Raw genomic sequence first — 18,931 nt, forward strand, 5'->3', positions numbered from 1 at the left:
ATCCTGCTGTGGTGCTCAGTGGTTCAAACAGACCAGGTGTGCCTTGGAAACTCTGTACAGTGCTGTAGGTCAGAACTGATTCTGCAGCATTTAACAACAACAACAACTCAATACTAGGCACTTTGAGACATACTGAGAAAAGCAGAGTAGTAATAAGAGAGACAGGTTCCAATTCTCACAAAGCTCAGTGTAACCCAGGCACTGATGATTCAGTGAGGTTAGCATATATTTTTTCCTACCTCACATTTATTTGTAAAAATAGCATAGGAGGACACCAGCTCCATACAGATGGTAGCCCAAAGAGTCATGCCAACCCCTCTGTCCTCAGATGGAGAATTCTATTCCATCTTTGTGGGGACCTGGGCATCTTTGGGAGCCTGAGGTGAGGCCTTGGCTGGGACTGAAGTTGAAGCCTTGGCTGGGGCTTTAGTTGAGGCCTTGGCTGGAACTTTAGCTGAGATCTTGACTGGAGCTTTAGTTGAGACCTTGGTTGAAGCTTCAGCCTTAGTTTTAGCACTGGCCTTGAACTTTGGCCAACAGAGCCTCAGACCCTTGCCAATGCGTGCCCAAGCACACTTCCCCTGCTTGGGATGGGCATTGTAGGCCAGTTGACTGAGCTCGCGGTTGACACCCCTTGGGATCTTAGGCTTGATCTCTTTGGGCTTTATGAGAACCTTGATAGCCTCTACACGTGCATCCATGACTTTGGCATTGCTGACCTGCATCTTTTTCAGGCCCTTCTTGTTGTGCTTCTTGGCAAAGCACATGTTCCTCAGAAACTTGGGGTCCACCCCCTTGAGAAAGTTATATCATTGTGATCGGGCTTTCTCGATACCATTTCTATGCCATTTTCGGGACTGGTTGTGCATGGTTCTTGGATTTGGCCATGTCTGCATCGACGCCTGCAGCTCCGGGTGTGCCAGGGACCGGAAGAGAGAGAAAGAGCGAGATTAGCATTGTTTTGAAGAGTAAAGCTCAAGGTAATACTTGACTATAGGAGCAGGGCAATATCTGAATCTAAGGGAGGGTGAAGAATGACATATAGGTTTTAATTATCTGTGGAATTAGAGAAGACAGTAAACATGTTTTCATGAAATTAAAAGCATTTCTTCATGGATTTGCCTAGAAAGGCGTTCGGAGAGGGATCAGTGTCAAAAAAAATTGGGCAAGTTTGAATTTCAGGCAGAGGGTAATGAGAAGTCACTGACATAATTCAGGCAGAAGAATCCTCTGATCAGTGTTATCTTTTTAGAAAAATTACTACAGCTATAGTACAGGGATAGATTGGAAAAGTTCAGGTTCAGTGCAGTAAGACAGATCTGGGGATACTGTAAAAGATGATGGCCTAAAGGGAAGTGGCAGTAGGGAAAGAAATAAGCTAACTGGTTTTTAAGAGACATTAAGAAACAAAATCAAAAGCATTTAGTGCTTATTTTAATAGCATTGGAGAGGGATATTGGGGAATGAGAAATGGAAGTCTACCAAGATGATGCCTGTTTTCTGATTTAATCAATTGCATGGTTCGTGCAGCCATTGCATAGGAACTCGGGAAGAATTATTGGAAAGATGGGGTGGTAGTTCAGTTTTACACACACCGAGTTTGAAGGGGCTTTGGGTCATCACTTGGTAAGGTAGTGCTGTGGGGAAGAGCTCCTGAGAGAGGTCTGGTCTGGAAATTGAGATTTGTGAGTCAAAGGGACGGTAACTGGGACAGTGGGATCAGAGAGTGAAATCTAAGGGTTTAGCAAAGAAAGATAATCAAGACAAAGAGGCCTAAAAGGAATAGTTGGTAAAAGTAGTACTGAAAGAAAGATGCAATGGAAGCCAGGGTAGGAGAGCGCTTCTAGAAAGAAGCAGTGTTCAACAGTATCACTTTCTGTGCAGAGGTCCTGTGTGGTAAGAAATCGCAACTAGATTTATGGATAAATGGTGTCAATATCGTGGAAGAGCATTTTCAGTGGAATTGTGAGAGCAAATACTAGAGACTGAGGAGTAGCTGGGTGAGTAAGCGAAGAGAGTGGGTATTGGAAATGCAGGAAATTTGATGCTGAAGAGTGGGTGAAAGGTAGGATAAAATCTGAATACAATGATGGGATTGAAGGATGACTGTGTTTTAAAGGTGGGTGAGTTTAACAAGTTTAAATACCAATGCCAAAAATATAGTAGAAAAGGAGGAGGAGGAGAAGAAGGACAAAGAGAAGTAAAGGAAAGACGAACCAAAGAAGAAAAGAAAAAAGGGGAAAAGAAAAAGATGCAGGAGACAAGTGGAAGGAGTGCAAGCTTTGTGAAGAAAGATAGTGCCAGGGACCCCGTGCCCAGGAAACACTGCAGAAGTCTTGAATCAAAGTCAGGGCTTTGGGTCTGTCTTACAGTTCACTAGAGAAAACTGAAAAAAAAAAACTTGTCCTTCAACATCAAATTCGCGATCAAAACGACACAAAACGTTTATCCAGTTTGCAGGTGACCATATGATGAGTTAATAAGAATGTGTTATTATAAACTTTGCAGTAAGCATGAAGTGAGCTGGAATGGAAAGGACAGGGTGAAAGGAAGGGACTGGGTCAAGATGGAAGATCAGAAAATATTATTTGACTCAGTTTTAGATTTCTTTGTTGTTTGAACATTTAGCTATTGTTAGTGAGAAAAAGAGGAGTTTGAAAGGTGGACGAATCTTGGGTTACTCATCGTATCGTAAGTATTTTTTGCAGGTTTCTCTTTTTATAAATGAGAAAATGGGATGTCTATAGGCCAGTGATAAAGTTTACAGGGTAAAATGAAGTTCCCTTTGACCCCATCCTTCAAAATTAATTTCCTCTGTTGACCACTTATATTAATGTAGAGATTTCCAGCCTATTTCTTGTGCAACTTGTTTATGTTGTTGTTCTGACTGTGAAGTGAGTTCTGACTAATAATGACCCTGCATAGGATTTCTGAGGAGTGGTTGGTGGGTTTGAACCACCGCTGCAAGATTAGAGTTGAATGGTTGTCCTATAGTGCCATACCAGTCACCCACAACATATCTATACATACTGATTTTTTAATGTTTATTTTTATTGTTTTGCAGTACACTTGGGTATATAATTTATGAACTGTGAAGTACGCACACGTCAAGTATTTGCTTCAGTGACTATTGATGAGTATTACACTGTGTGTTAAACACAGTATCAAACAAGTCCAACTGTACTTTCACCCAGGAAGTTTCCACATGCCCGGAAGCAAGGTTAATTGTAGCTGTTCTATAATGTTGTATGTGGTGCCGTGGGCTAAACCAGTGGACCAAAATGTCAGTTTGAACCACAAGGTTGGTAATTCAAACTCATCAGCCACTCCTTGGAAACCCTAACAGAGTTGCTATGAGTCGGAACCAACTCAACAGTGCTTAACAACAGCAACAGAATTATCTAGTTTTTCTTGTATCTGTCTTCTTTCACTCATCATACATTTCTTGACTTTCATCCATATATTTCATTCCTTCTGATTAGAAGTTGGTCCTTATTTTATGGCTGTTTTTATCTTTTACTGCTTTTTTTGGTGGATATTAAAGTAATTGATTCTAAATTTTTCTTCTTTTCCAGCACGGGCACTTATAGATATATGTTTGTTTATACATACTCCTTGAGTTACGTTCAAAACTTTCATGGTTTGTTTTTCATTTAGTTCAAAATATTTTCTAATTTTCTTAGGATTTCCTTTACTTACTCAAGTGTTAATTAGAAATGTATGGTTTAATTCCCAAATATTTTTAGGATTTGGAGATACCATTATTATTTAAATAAAATGGTTATGTTAAAAATGTGTAACTATTTGTCATCTCAACCATTTTTACAAGTGCAATTGCATTAATTACATTCACCATATTGTGCAACCATTACCATTATCTGTTTCCAAATTTTTTTCATCACCCTTAACAGAAACTCAATATCCTTTAAGCAATAGATATACCTCCCACCTGCCCCTGGTAACCAGTAATAAACTTTGTCTCTCTACATTTGCCTATTTTAGCTATTCCATATAAATAAAATCATACAGTATTTGTGCTTTTGTGTCTGACATTTCACTTAGCATAATGTTTTCAAGGCTCATCCATCAGAATTCCATTTCTCTTTATGGTTGTATCAGAATTTCAGTTTCTTTGTGGATGGAAATCGCATGAATGTACTACATTTTACTTACCCATTCATCTATTGATGGACTTGTGAGCTGTTGCAACTTTTTGGCTATTGTGAATAGTACTGCATTGAACACTGGTGTACATGGATCTCTTCTCATTCTTCTTCTCAATTCTTTTTCAAGATATTTTTGGCTATTTGGTACAAATTGCAGTTCTGAATCAGTTTCAGAAATGACTTTTCCATTTCTGCAAAGAAATCTTGTACAATTTTATGGAGGATTGCACAGAATGGATAGATGGTTTGGGGTAGTATTATCACCTTAACAATTTTAAATCATCTAATCCATGAACATTTGTTTATAAATCCTTCCATCTATTTAAATCTTCTTTCATTTATTTTACTAATGTTTTGTAGTTTACAGTGTGCCTGTCTTTCATCTTCCTAGTTATATTTATTCCTAGCCTTTTAATGCTTTTTTATTTTATTGTAAATATAATTATATATTTCTTTAAAAAAAACATTTTATTGTGCGTTAGGTAAAAGTTTACACAGCAAATTACTTTCCCATTCAAAATTTCATATACAAATTGTTATGTGACATTGGTTGTTATCTCCACAATGTGCCAGTAATCTCCCATTACCACCAGGCCTTCTTCGTTTCCTGCCAACCTTTGCCTTCTCATCTTTGCTTTTGGGCAAAGATTACTTGTTTGGTTTCGTTTTGTTGATTGCTTCTAAGGAGCACACTCCTCATGAGTATTATTATTTATTTTATAGGCTGCAAGGTGACCTCCAGTAACACTTCAGTTCCAGTTTGAAAGGGAGTCTTAGGATGATTTTGGGGGGGTGTTCCTTTAGTCTCTATCATTCCAGTAAGTCTTCCCTTTTTTTTTTTTTTTAATGAATTTGAGTTTTGTCCTACGTTTTTCTCCCATTCTAACTGACACTTCTATTATTATGAGTAGAAATCAAGGGCTCTTAATAACAAAAACAACAATTCTTGATAACAGAAACAAAAATGCATTAAGTACATGCCTTTGTCTGGCTTTGGAATCAGAGTAATTTCAGAATGAGTTACAAAGTACTTCCCTCCCCTTCTCTCTTTGGAAATGTTTGAAAAGGATTAACGTTAATTCTTCCTTAAATGCTTGGTAGAATTGCTCAGTGAAGCCATCTGGTCTTAAGACTTTTTTATTTGTGGGAGTTTTTTTTAAAAAAATTTACTGGTTCAGTCTCTTCTGTTATGGACATGTTGAGATCTTCTATTAATTATTGAGTCAATTTAAGTTGTCCATGTGTTTTAGGAATTTGTATACTTTATCTAAGTTTTCAAATTTGTTCATAGTATCCTCATGATCATTTTTATTCCTGTGAAGTTCATTGTAATGGCCTCACTTCTATTTCAAATTGTCTGTATTTGCATCTTCTCTTTTATTCTTTTTCAGTCTAGATTATAGTTTGATGATTTTATAAAATATTTGGTTTTGCTGATTCTCTTTCTTATTTTTCTATTTTCTATTTTATTTACTTGTGGTCTGATCTTTGTTATTGCCTTCATTCTGGTAGGTTTGGGCTTAATTTGTGATTCCTTTCTTAGTTTCTCAAGTTAAAATGCTAGGTTTTGATTTGAGATCTTGAATCTTTCTTTAATGTAGGCATTTATAACTATAATTTCTAAGTGCTGTTTTCAGTACATCACATCAGTTTTGATATGTTATACTTTTATTTTCATTCAAGTCTAAGTATTTTATGATTTCTATCTTAATTTCTTCCTTGGTTCTTTGGTTAAGTAGTTAGGTGCCATCGTGTTCATTCCAACTCACAGCAACCTGTATAGGGTTTCCATAGGACAGCTCGTGAGTTTGAACAGCTGACCTTTTGGTTAAGAGTCCAGTGCTTATCCTACTGTGCCACACCAGAGGTCCAGTTGTTTAATAATTTTAAGTTGATTTTCTTGGTGCTCATGTGGGAGGCTTGAAGTCTTTGACCAGCATCTCATGCTACCATCATCATGGAAGTTCCCTTATTTTTCGTTTTATTTATTTATTTATTTACATAAATACCATTGTTATCAGAAAACGACTCTCTATGATTCTAATCCTGTAAGAACTCTGAAAAATAAATGGAGGACTAAGCAACTGATTGCATCCTGAAACTAAGAAACAATTAAGTTTTAATGGTAGAGAAATCACCTCGTCCCTTCGTCACAGCAAAGGAGAGGCTACAGAGAATGCAAACCATGATTCATGCTCTCAAAGAAGGAGCTTTATCTCTGGCACAGAAGTGAGTAGGCCCAATTTTGTTAGTGTACTGTTCAGTATGGCTGGCTTGACCTATCTGAATGAGTGAAGTCCTAATCTGGTCTGAAATAAGAGCTCACATAGAGAAAGCAGCAAGCAAAGACTGGACTAAATTCTCATTGGTATGGCTTTTAATCTAATAATTTTTTAACTTTTTAAATGTAAGATATAAAATAATGTATTTACCATTCATTGGGCTCTACAATTAGTGTTTTAAGTGCTTTGTATGTATTAATTTATTTAGTACTAACAATAAAGCTATTTGTTGTTGCGAAGTGCTGTTGAGTTGATTCCGACTCATACCAACCCTGTATAGGGTTTCCAAGGAGCAGCTGGTGGGTTTGAACTACTGACCATTTAGTTCACAGTCTAGTTCTAATCCTATAGTGCCATACCAGGAGTCCAACAATAAAGACAGAAAATAGGTACTATAATTTAAGAAACCATTGGTGGAAAGACATTTGGTGTTTTACTATTAGAATGTGAGGCTTGCTATTGGTTTCTAATACTCTTTATTAAGTCAGTGAAGTTTTTTTCTATACTAAGTAGATGATGAATTCTCTCAAAAAATCCTTGGGCATCCATGGTGATAGTGGTGGTGTATCATGGAGTTGGTTCCAGCTCATAGCAACCGTGTATAGGGTTTCTGAGGCTGCACATCTTTACAGGAACAGAAATCCTCATCTTTCTCCAGAGGAACAGCTGGTAGTTTTGAACTGCCGAGCTTGTGGTTAGCAGCCTGACTCATAACCACTACACTAATGCATTTGCCTATGTCAGGTAGGCTGTGTAGTGTTTCTTGAAGATGTTCACTTTTGATGAAAATTGTACTAATATCAACATTGATTTGAGTCTCTTTCTAGTAGTCCTTTTATTACCTTTTTGTAGAGACTTCAGTTTTGATATTTTCTTTTACATGGCCTCATCAATCTCTAAATCTAGCATATTTACAGATTATTTAACAGGCTATCCAGTGTCTCTTAAGAGAAACCCTAATGTTAAAACTTTGACCTGCAGATAAAGTAATATGTAGTTTTAGGACATATTTTGTCCTGTCCATGCTTCTCTTGGGATATACTATGGAAACTGGGAAGTTTCTACTATAATAAGAAGGAGCTTCAAAGAACTTCATGTAAAAATCCCATTGTCTTTTAATTCCACTTTTCCATTAACCTTTTGAAGCCCCCTTTTTATACATACTTTAAGGATGATAACCATATTGTTTTTATTTTTTGTATTGTCATCCCTAGTGTAGTGATGGCAAATAGTAAAAGCTCAATTAATAGTTATTGGATAGGTACAGTTGCTATGACTTTGTGGATATGGAAAACCAGATTTCACTTCACATTACTGACTAGATCTTACCCTACATATATTTTCATTCCTCTCCTTAACATTCTCCTGTATAATGACAACCAAACTTAGAAAGGAGACAGAATTCTGCTTGTAAGAAATAGTAACCTGGTTAAGACATGGTTTTGGAGTCACTGCTGTTCTGTTGTAAATGACGCTGACTCCTTGTTCTTCATGGTGTGATTGCAGGAAGATACAGAATAAGCTAGTAGACTTCCTGCCATCATACATGTTAACTATTTAGGTGACCTATATTATTTAAAGGAGCCCTAGGTATGTTGTAAGATAAGTACTGTACCGTTAAACCCAAGGTCAGCAGTTCAAACCCAACAACTGCTCAATGGGAAAAAGATGAGGCTATGTATTACCATAAAAATTTACAGGCTCAGAAATGCTCTATAGAGTTGCTCTGAGTTGGTATTGACTCAGTGGCAGTGGGTTTGTTTATTGGTTTTACGTTATTTAAGGTAGATTTTCAATGTCAAGCCCTACCATAATAAGCATATGGTGTTGTTATTAGGTTACTCTGGAATCTAATCTCCTTATGTAACAGACAAAAATCTGTTACAAATAATTTTTGAGCCAAAGAGTCTTTTTATAAATTTAAATCGGATCTTGAATATAATATATGCCTCCTGTAGATAGAAAAGATGTTCCTATTCACACTGGTACAGTTAGTATGGATTATGATTTTTTGCTGTTACATTTTTCTGAAATAAAATGTTTTAATTTTCTTTCATACAAGCAGGGCAAGCTTTATTTTTAGGACTGAAGATTTCATTCCAACAGGATATGTTTAGAACTCTCATGTACTGGCTTTCAGAAAACATTGAGTTTCATCTTATTACGAAAAGTGTAAACAGGTTATAGCTTAGGAACAGGTGCTAGAAACCTTGTCTTTTTGAACTTTATAGTGATGTTTTCCAGCAGTGCACAGTAGACTGTTCAAATGTGATTTTTAAAATAGCACAGAATTAAAATTTCACATATTTATATCTTTTTTAAACCTCATGTTTGTTAACTTGCAGTACAAAATGTAAGCTCCATTCATATGTCAATTAAAAAAAAAAAAGCATTCTGCTCTCAAATTTGTCAACACATTATCACAGGAAAACACATATCTAGCTAAGCAAAGGAGATCTTCAAAGCAAAATTTTCACAGATAAAATGTTAATTGTGATTTAGAATAAATGTACCTTTTAAAAAATTAGCACTGTTTATTGAGCACCTCCTCCATGTCAAACTTTCTTCAAGGACTAAGAACACAATGGTGAATGTTCTTACAGAGTGTATTAGGAGACAGACAGGAAATAAACAAAGGAACAGTTTTTCTAATTAATGAAAACTGCTGTATGGTGCTCTGGTAGCATAGTGGCTATGAATGGGACTGATAACAACCTCAAGGTCAGCAATTCGAAACTACCAGCCGTTCTGTGGAAGAAAGATGAGACTTTATGCTCCTATAAATATTTACAACCTCAGAAACCCTATGCAAGGGCACCATGAGTTGGAACCAACTCCACAGCACAGAACCACCACCTGTATATATATGTATCTTTAAAACTTTTTATTGTGAATTGAGTGAAACTTTACGGACAATATCATCAGTTTTACATTCAACAAATCCTACACTTTGTTTCATTTCAATGACTGTAATCCTCTCCATGTGATGTGACAGCACGTATCCCACTCCTGCCCTGTGGTTCTTATATCCATTTCACGCTCTTTCCCAACACTTCTCAATTTCGTCCTTAGGTAAATGTTTCATTTTTTATCTTGAATGGTTGACAATTCCTTGGTGAGTAAATATGTAAATATTACGACAATTCCCTGGTGAGTTAAGAAAAAAAAAAGGTATCTTGTCCCCACAATATACCTATGGACTACTTGGCTGAAAATTAGGCCATGAGGTTGATGCCCGTTCCAGTCCTGTAGGCTGGTCGAGGGCCATAGTCTTTGGTTGCTCCAGTCTCTTTCTGACAAATAATCGCCACCTTTATTATTATTTTTAAAAATAATTTTGAGTTTTGTTCCACATTTTTTGCTGCTCTATATAGGAACTTCTAATGCAGTTCCTTTCAGAGCAATTGGTAGTGATTGCTAGACATCATCTAGTTCTTCTGGTCTCAGAGTTGTGATGACTGATGTTCACATGTTGCACTGATTCTACCATTGGTTTCACTGGTTGATTCCAAGCATCTTCAAATTTTCATTACTGTTCTTTCTTTTGCACATGGAGAGACCAATAGTCACATCTTAGAAGACTGCTCATGAGCTGTTATGATCCCAGATGCTACTTACGAAAGTAGGATGTAGAACAGTATCTTTGGGGACTATATTATGCCAAATGATGATGGTCTCCCCTACAACTGTGGTACTAAACCCTCAGGTCCAGCAACTTTTTATCACCAAGGTGTTTGGTAATATCTAAGACGTTTTCATCATTTTACCACCTGTATGTGCCACCACATTCTTAAGTGTATTTGTGGCAAAGGTAAATACTCATGTGGAAATATTAAACCCTTTTATATTTTGGGGTAAACTCCCACTTTCCCTCCCATATCCATTCAGTCTATGTGGCTGTCTTTGTATCTACCTGTAAAACATTGATCCATAGTTGTATATTTAATAGTATTTAACTCTATCCCCTTTAACTCTTGTATTCTACCCTGTATCTTTATCTGTCTTCATCATTCTTCTGCCACCCTCCTAATGGTCTCCCCATCACCCAAATTAACATGTGTCTGCCATCTAGCCAGTGAATTACTTTCTCTTCCTTCCCATCCAGGGCAACCATCAACAAATGCATTCCTGAGTTTTTACAATAGTGGTCTATACAATATTTGTCCTTTTGTGTTTGACTTATTTCACTCAGCATAATATGTCATTCATGTTATGAGGTGTTTGCAGATTCACCACTATTCTTTTCAATTTTGAGTAGTATTGCATTATGTGCATGTGTTGTTGTTGTTGTTAAGTGCTGTTGAGTTGGTTCCGACCCTTAGCAACCTGGTATAGGGTTTCCAGGGAGCAGCTTGAATTACTGACTTTGCGGTTCAAACTGACTTTGCAGTCCAGTGGATTAACCTGCAGTGCCATACCATGTACCAAAGTTTATTTATCCATTCTTCCATTGATGGACATTTAGGGTGTCTCCATCTTTTTACTATTGTGAATAGTGCTGTGATGAATATTGGCAGGTAAATATCTACTCATGTCATGGCTTTTATTTCCTGGGAATATATACCAAGTAGAGGGATTTCTGGGCCATATGATATTGTTATTTCAAAATTTTGAGGAAACACGATACCATTTTCCACAGTGGTTGTACCATTTTATAGTCCCATAAGTAATACAGGGGGGTCCCAGTATCTCTACACCCTCACTAGCATTTGTTTTTTTCTGATATTTTGAACTTGGCTATTAATGCTGGGATGAAATGTTATCTAATTGCTGTTTTGATTTGCATCTCTCAGAGTCTTGGTGTGACACTGTGATAAATCACTCGACCACAAGGTGGGTTTGAGCCATAAGCTTGGCAGTTCAAACTCATCAGCTGCTTCTTGGAAACTCTATAAAGAGTCACTATTAGTTGGAAGGGACTCCAAGACACTTAACAACAACAACATAGGCTAATGATTGCATTTTTTTTTTTTCATGTTAATTGGCTGCCTGAATGTTTTCTTTGGTGAAGTGCTTGTTCATATTCTCTGCTCATTTTTTAATTGTGTTGTTTGTCTTTTTATTGTAGAGTTGTCATGGTTTTCTATAAATTTTAGAGATTAGTCCGTTGTCTGATATATCGTTACAAAAGTTTTCCCCCTAGTCTGTGGGTTCCCATTTTACTCTTTTGGTTAGGAAATGTTTTTTTAAAGAGGGCACAAAAGTCATATTTCTAAAAGAAAAAAAAAAAAAAAAGATAAAATAGCCTTCATCAGAATGATCAGAATGATTTGTTTTGTTTTTTACTCTTTGGAAGACCCAGTTAAGATAATGAAAAGGCCCTTACAAAATAGGCCTGGGCTTAGTGAGAGATGGCTGTAAACTAGATGCAGCCCACTGCCTGTTTTTATAAATAACTTTTATTGGAACATTGCCACATTCATTCATTTATGATTGCAATAATATCATGGCTACAATAATATTCTGTGCTACAGTGACATCATTGAGTAGTCATGACAGAGACTTTCTAGCCCACACACTCCTTCAAAGAAAATCCAAATCCATAGCGATGCTATTTAGGGTTTCTGATCCTGAAAATCTTCTGGGAACGAATTGCTTCATCTTTTTTTTTTTTTTTCCTGAAGAGTGCCCTGATGGGTTTGAACCACTCACTGTGTGATTAACTGTCTGACATCTAACCCACCATACCACCAGGGACCACACACTCTAAAGTTACTGTTTGGCTGTTTACAGAAAAGTTATTCTGACCCTGGGTCTGGATCATAATATTTAGGAGTTAAGTAATATAATCTATTTTGTTTGATGATATTTCTTGTGTTCATCTTATTTTCCCAATCAAATTATTTGTTGTTAAGTGCCATAGAGTTGGTTTTGATCCTGTATAGGGTTTCTAAGAAGCAGCTGGTGAGTTTGAACTGCTGACTTTGTGGTTCAAATTGACCTTGCGGTCCACTACTTATCCTACTGGTGTCTTATATTTTGCTTCTATTTTCCATCATGTAACTTGGCTTAGTCATGTAATTGTACTTGTGAACATACACCCAGTACTCTGTACATTACATGCTTGATAGGTTTATTTACTGAAAGAGTTTGCATTTGCAGGAGTCTTTGTTTGGTTTTAAACAAACAATATCCATTAATACAAAGTAATGAACTTTACATTTCTACTTATTCAACATGTTTGCCTTATAGAAGAGAATAGTGATTTTCATTGACTCACAAATAGCTCAGTGTCATTTGAGCACAACTGGATTATATGAAATGATCTTAGTCTTTGAAATTAACTTTCTGTGTTTGAAAAGACTTTACTGAGGAAAATGATAAGATCCAATTGTATGATTCTCATGCTTGACATAGAGAGATTTGAAAACAAAACTCATATTGGAAAGAAAATTAAAAATTAGTGCACAATGAATCTCAATGGGTCTACATTGAGAGCATTTACTGGAAGAAGATCAGCCACTGTCCACTTTAAACACCCCACTTTATGCCCTCCATATGCAGAGCTATGACTGGATTTATATTTTTACAATTTCCATAGAATTTAGTGGGACGCGGTATGGCTGGGAGAACTTGGTCTATCTAGGTTGGCCTTTCATTGTCTGGTGGTTTAGTATTCATTTATTCTTTTTTCAGAGTAATGGGGTTTATTAGGGAAGTTTATTCATTTATTCTTGCTTTGAAAAAGTAACAGCCAAAGATGGGTACTGTCACTGTGATAAGTATTTTTTTAATCCAAATTACAATTAGCATTTGGATTTATGCCAATCATAATTTAGATACAGTTTTTGATGTAATGAAACCTGTATAGGACCCAAATCTATTAAATAAATTTAATTTCTGTACAATAAGCCCATCATTTCTTGTACTGTTGTTCATAAATAATGAAGTATTGTGAAAGGAATACTTAAGAAATATGGACCTATTAAAATAATGTAACATTTGCCAAAGCTTGTGCAGTTAGCAGGATTTACTATAACTGTAAGTTATTTCAAAATTGACTGCAGTATTCCATAAATTTAAATGTGGATAATTTGGCAAACAAAACAAAATCAGAGAAGCACTATAAGTAGTTTCATCTACTTTCTCTAAGTCAAAGTTACATGCCATTTAGATTTGCCATGTTTTGTGGAAATTCTAACTTATTTTTATGTACATATTAATATTGCCATAAAATTACACCTGAGTTTTATACACATCTTCGTATGCATATGTACATATAGATATATATAGTTTCATTTTAAAAGTTCTTATGTTACAAAGAACTCTTTTTTTAACTGTTAGTTTGTAAGTCTTAGACCTTAGAAATCCAAAGTGGATCATGGTTTTCCTGCCTTGGGACCATAGCTCTTGGGTTACTTCCATTTTGATGAAATCTATCATTGATAAAAGAGAGTTCAAGCTTCTCTAAACCAATTAAAATGTTTTTGCCTCAGGAGGTAAATAAAAGCACATGATAGAACTAAAGCAGAGAGGAGAGTGGTAATCAGTATAGTAGTTCAGTATTGAACAATACTGAACACCATAACAATAACACCTAATAAATCATTCTGAAAGGTACATTGGATATATATTTTTTTTCGAGGACAAATAACGTATACTCACGAGGATCAAAAGGATGCCTATGTTATTTTTTATTTTAGAAAGTATTGTCAATTTCTTCTAGAGTAAACTTTAAATTCCTTTATACATGAAACATCTCCCCCCCCCGCCCCCCAAAAAATTGAAAACTGCCATATCATATTTAGGTACTGTAAATTGAGAAGTGCATTGATTTAGAGATTTATATAAATCTATTTGGAACCTTCCTTTTAAATATTTTCAATTTCAAACATTTATGTTTGTAAAGTATTTGTATCATTCTGTTACAAGACTATTTCAGTGTTTAATATATAACATACCTGTTCATTTTTTTTCCTTACAATATACGAGGGTGAGTCAAAAATTATCTGCAATCTGACTGTAGAATTTATTTTAATCAACTTTTAGAAAAGCAAATGCATCATTTTTTGACATAATCTCCTTGCTTTTCAATACACTTTGTCCATCTGTCAACAAGCTTTCATATTCCTTTATTAAAAAAAATTGTTTAGACTGAGCTGTGAGCCATGAATGCACCACTGTCTTCACTTCTTCCTCAGAGGTGAATCTTTGTCCTCAAAGGGCTGCTTTCAGAGGACCAAACAGGTGAAAGTTCGATAGAGCAAGATTGGAACTATAGGGAGGATGCTTTAACACCTCAAAATGAAGTTTTTACAGTGTTAAAAATGTGGGCAAAGGAGTGAGAATGTGCATTGTCATGCAAGTTCATGATGCCCTTGGATAGCAGTCTTCTGCATTTAATCCCAAATTTAGGCTTCAGCTCTTCAGAGAACATCTCACTGTAAGGAGCACTGTTGATTGTTGAACATTTGTCCTGATAGTGCTCCAATTCTGGCCCTTGAGAGTCCCAGAAAACCATGAACATCAATTTTATAGCTGATGGTTGACTTTTGAACTTTTTCTTGATCAGTGATAGAGGATGTTTCTGTTCTATACTCTGCCATTTACTCTCAGGCTCTTAGTGATGAATTCATGGCTCATTGTCAGTAATGATTTATTTTTAAGAAACTTTTACCTTCCTTTGACTATCGGTTCAAATTTTGTTTGCAGATGTCCAAATGCTTCTGTTTATGCTCTTGCTTGAGTTCTTTCAGTATCCATCTCGCACAAACTTTTCAAAACCCAAGTCTGTCCTGATTTATTTCATAGGCAGAACCCTGGCTGATTTGCATATGATTTGCCACATAGTCCACTGTCACTGGTCTGTTCAACAGAATAATTTCTTGTGCACACTCAACGTTGTCAATCAGCCATCAACATGGATGGGCATTTTACTATAACCAGAGTGCAGATAATTTTTAACTCATCCTTTTATTTTTTTACTTAGTTTCAGATTAAAATTCTTTATAACAAAATTAATTCAAATGTTTTGTTTCTGTTTTTTCTTGCTGCTTTTTTTTTTTTATAAGAATTCTCCAATCATCCATGGTTTAATAAGTATCATGATCCCAATTAGAAAGTAATGACTTTGAGTAAATGTGTGATTATAGTTTTTTAGAAAAATGTTTTATTCACTTGTTCAATTATTCAGCCATCTATCCTTCCAATGTACGGTTATTGAGTCCCTGCTGGGTTAGGAGATTTTCATTTTCTGGTGTAAAAACCATGTGGGGGCCATGTCTGACTTTCTCTGATTTCACAAGGGAGAAAGAGAATCAAACTCAAAACCAGCCAAAGGCAGATTCCTATGAAATGAAGGTTGGCCATGCCTCTATTCTACAACCTTCTTTACTCTATTCTGACACCAAACATTCCTCCCACAGCGCTCTCTGCTTCATATCTGGATTTGATAATCCATTGCAATGGCCACACAGAACTCATAACAATACTCACGATTATGGGGACATTAGGAAAGTGAACAAGGTGCACTTCAGGATCAAAACCAACTCAGGATGCAGCAATTTCCAATCAGGGAGTCCTCTCTCATACTGCAGACACACCTCACTCTTTTCTTTGTCTTCTCGGTCATGTGGCCCCTGACTTCTGCCCTGTTGAGCAGATGCTACAAAGTTCTTTTAACCAGTCTGTGAATGGCCAAAGGGCGCAGTGGGCAAGACAATCTCTTGACCTTGGGCACTCTGCTTTACTCAGTCAATGGGCCTAGAACCTGCAGCTGCTCTGTTTTTCCATGCCACCATCTCTGTCGATGCTACTTTTCTAGGTAGGGCTCTCATGCTGTACTCATGCTCTTTCTTCTTGATGGTTCAGGGATTATCTGTTCCTGCTTCTGAGAGTTCCCCTTTTAAACCTAACTGGATGGCAAAACTAATCAATCCTAGCTTTGCTGTTGTTGTTAAGTGCCATCGAGTCAGTACCAACTCATAGTGACCTTATGCACAGCAGAACAAAACATTGCCCAATCCTGGGCCAACCTCACTATTGTTGCCACGCTTGAGCCCATTGATGCTGCCACTTTGCCAATCCATCTCCCTGGGGATCTTCCCTTTTCCCTGACCTTTCACCTTACCAAACATGATATCCATCTCCAGCGACTGCTCCATCCTGACAATATGTACGAAGTATGAGAGACGAAGTTTGGGCATCCTGGCCTCCAAGGAGCACACTGGCTGCACTTCTTCCAACACAGATCTGTTGGTTCTTTTGGCAGCTCATGGCACTTTCAGTATTATCCTCCAACACCATAACTTAAAAGCATCTATTCTTTTGTAGTTTTCCTTATTTACTGTACAGCTTTCGCATGCATATTGATTGAAAATACCATGTCTTGAGTAAGGCACACCTTAGTCCTCAAGCTGACATCTTTGTTCTTCAACACTTTAAAAAGGTCTTGTGCAGAAGATTTGCCTAATGTAATATGTCTTTTGATTTCTTGACTGCTGCTTCCCTGAGTGTTGATTGTTGATCCAAGAAGAATGAAGTCCTTGACAACTTCAATCTTTTCTCCATTGATAAGAATGTTGTTTATTGGTCCAGTGGTGAGGATTTTTGTTTTCTTTACATTGAGATGCAATTCACACCAAAGGCTATGCTCTTTGATCTTCATCAGTAAATGTTTTAAGTCCTCTTCACATTCAGCAAGCAAGGTTGTATCATCTGCATATCAAAGGTTGTTAATGAGTCTTCCTCCAATCCTGATGCCACAGTTTTCTTCATATAACCTAACTTATCAGATTATTTGCTCAGAAAACAGGATGAATAGCTTTAGAGTCCTGTATACCTTATTTGCATGGTCCCACCCAATCACTGGACAGGAATTAAGAAGACATGGAAAGGAAAGCCATATCAAGTAAATTCAGTGTAACACATTTGGCAAATGACTTTGACCACAGAAATAGAAGGAAACCTTGAATTCCACTATGATTAGGTAAGAAGAAAAAGCACAGTAAAAGTAGCAGTTAATGTATTTCCTGCTTGATGGGAAGCATACCTTTTTGAGAGAAAAATATCTTTGTTGACCAGATACTTAGCATCATTTAAAACAAACTGGCTAACAACTCAGTAGCAGTTTTCTCTAGCAGATTTTTATAAATATTTAGATAGTGTTAAGAATTTTGTAGAGATCCAGTTTTATAACATGGCATAGTCATGTAATTGTACTAATTAAAACTAAAGGCAATAATGTCTCCCATATACAGAAGAAGTATGATAATGATAGTGAAAGCCTTGATTATAGTGTTTGTCTCATCAGTGGATGAGAATGACTATATTACTATACCCGAGATAACAGTGAAAATTGGTATTCCTTGTAATAGTTTAAAAATACTGTAAGCTGAATTAAAATTTCTTCATTTAGATGCTGAACTTCTTCAGTGTACACTTAGTGGTCACTTACATTTCTAATTCAATAAATTGTGTATTTATATTCTGATTTTTGCCCAAATCAGATTGCTATTTATTGCTTCTAAGTGCCACTGAGTCAGTTCTGACTCATAGTAACCCTGCATAGAGGTTCCAAGAAGCAACTGGCCTTTAAAAAAAATAACAATTTTGTATTTTGTCCCACATTCTTTATCACCCTATGGCACTGTGGGTTAATGTGCTGAACTGCCAAGTCAGTTTGAACCACAAGGTCAGCAGTTCAAGCTCACCAGCTGCTCCTCAGAAACCCTATCAAGAGTTGCTGTAGGTCAGAATCAACTTGATGCCACTTAACAACAACAACAACAACAACAACAACAAATCTGGGATCTACTAATATGATTTATTTCAAATCAGTTGGTAGTGGTAGCTGGACACCATCTAGTTCTTGTCTCAGAGTAGAGGAGACTAATGTTCACATATTTCTTGTGGTTAGCTGCCCAGTGTTTATCCTACAACACCAGACCAGGTCTCCTATTATTATTTGGACCGTATTTTCTCCTTATTGACTCCTAAGTGCTTATTGTATACTAAAGAAATTAACCCTTTGTCTGCAGGATTTCAAACCAGTTCATTGGAGTTCAATCCTCTGCTCAGAATTTGAATTTCCACTGCAGATATACTGAATCAGAATCTACATTTCAACATGATCCCCAGTTATTCTTATGTCTAGCTAGGGATTTTATGTAGATTCTGATTTTATATAGCTGTGGTAGAAAGGCAAATCTCAGCGGGGGTCAAATCAGAATGATGAAGCTCATCTGCAGTGGTATTTTGAGTGCTTTTCAATATGAGGAGCTCATCTTCTGGTAATATCTGATAAAATTATGGCACTATTCTTAATGTTTCACTATAAATACCATGTTTAGGGGGTCCTAGTCATCTCTTTTGTCTTCTACTATTTATAGGTTTTTAATACTGTTTCATAGTGTATCTATGCCATATATTTGAGCCCCAGTTTGTCCTGATTTTTTTTTTCCCCCTTAATGATCTTTATAGTTAGGTTTTACATTAACTCTTTAATGCATCTTAAGTTTGCTTTTGTATATGGTGTGAGACAGG

The 18,931-nt window shown here is 36.4% G+C and overlaps 1 pseudogene; it reads right to left on the minus strand.

The window, feature by feature from the left end:
* Positions 1 to 338: 338 nt before the first annotated feature.
* Positions 339 to 888, minus strand: LOC102836394 (annotated as a pseudogene).
* Between the last annotated feature and the right edge of the window lie 18,043 nt (positions 889 to 18,931).

This window comes from Chrysochloris asiatica, unplaced genomic scaffold (assembly GCF_000296735.1).
Source record: "Chrysochloris asiatica unplaced genomic scaffold, ChrAsi1.0 scaffold00206, whole genome shotgun sequence".
Taxonomy (NCBI): domain Eukaryota; kingdom Metazoa; phylum Chordata; class Mammalia; order Afrosoricida; family Chrysochloridae; genus Chrysochloris; species Chrysochloris asiatica.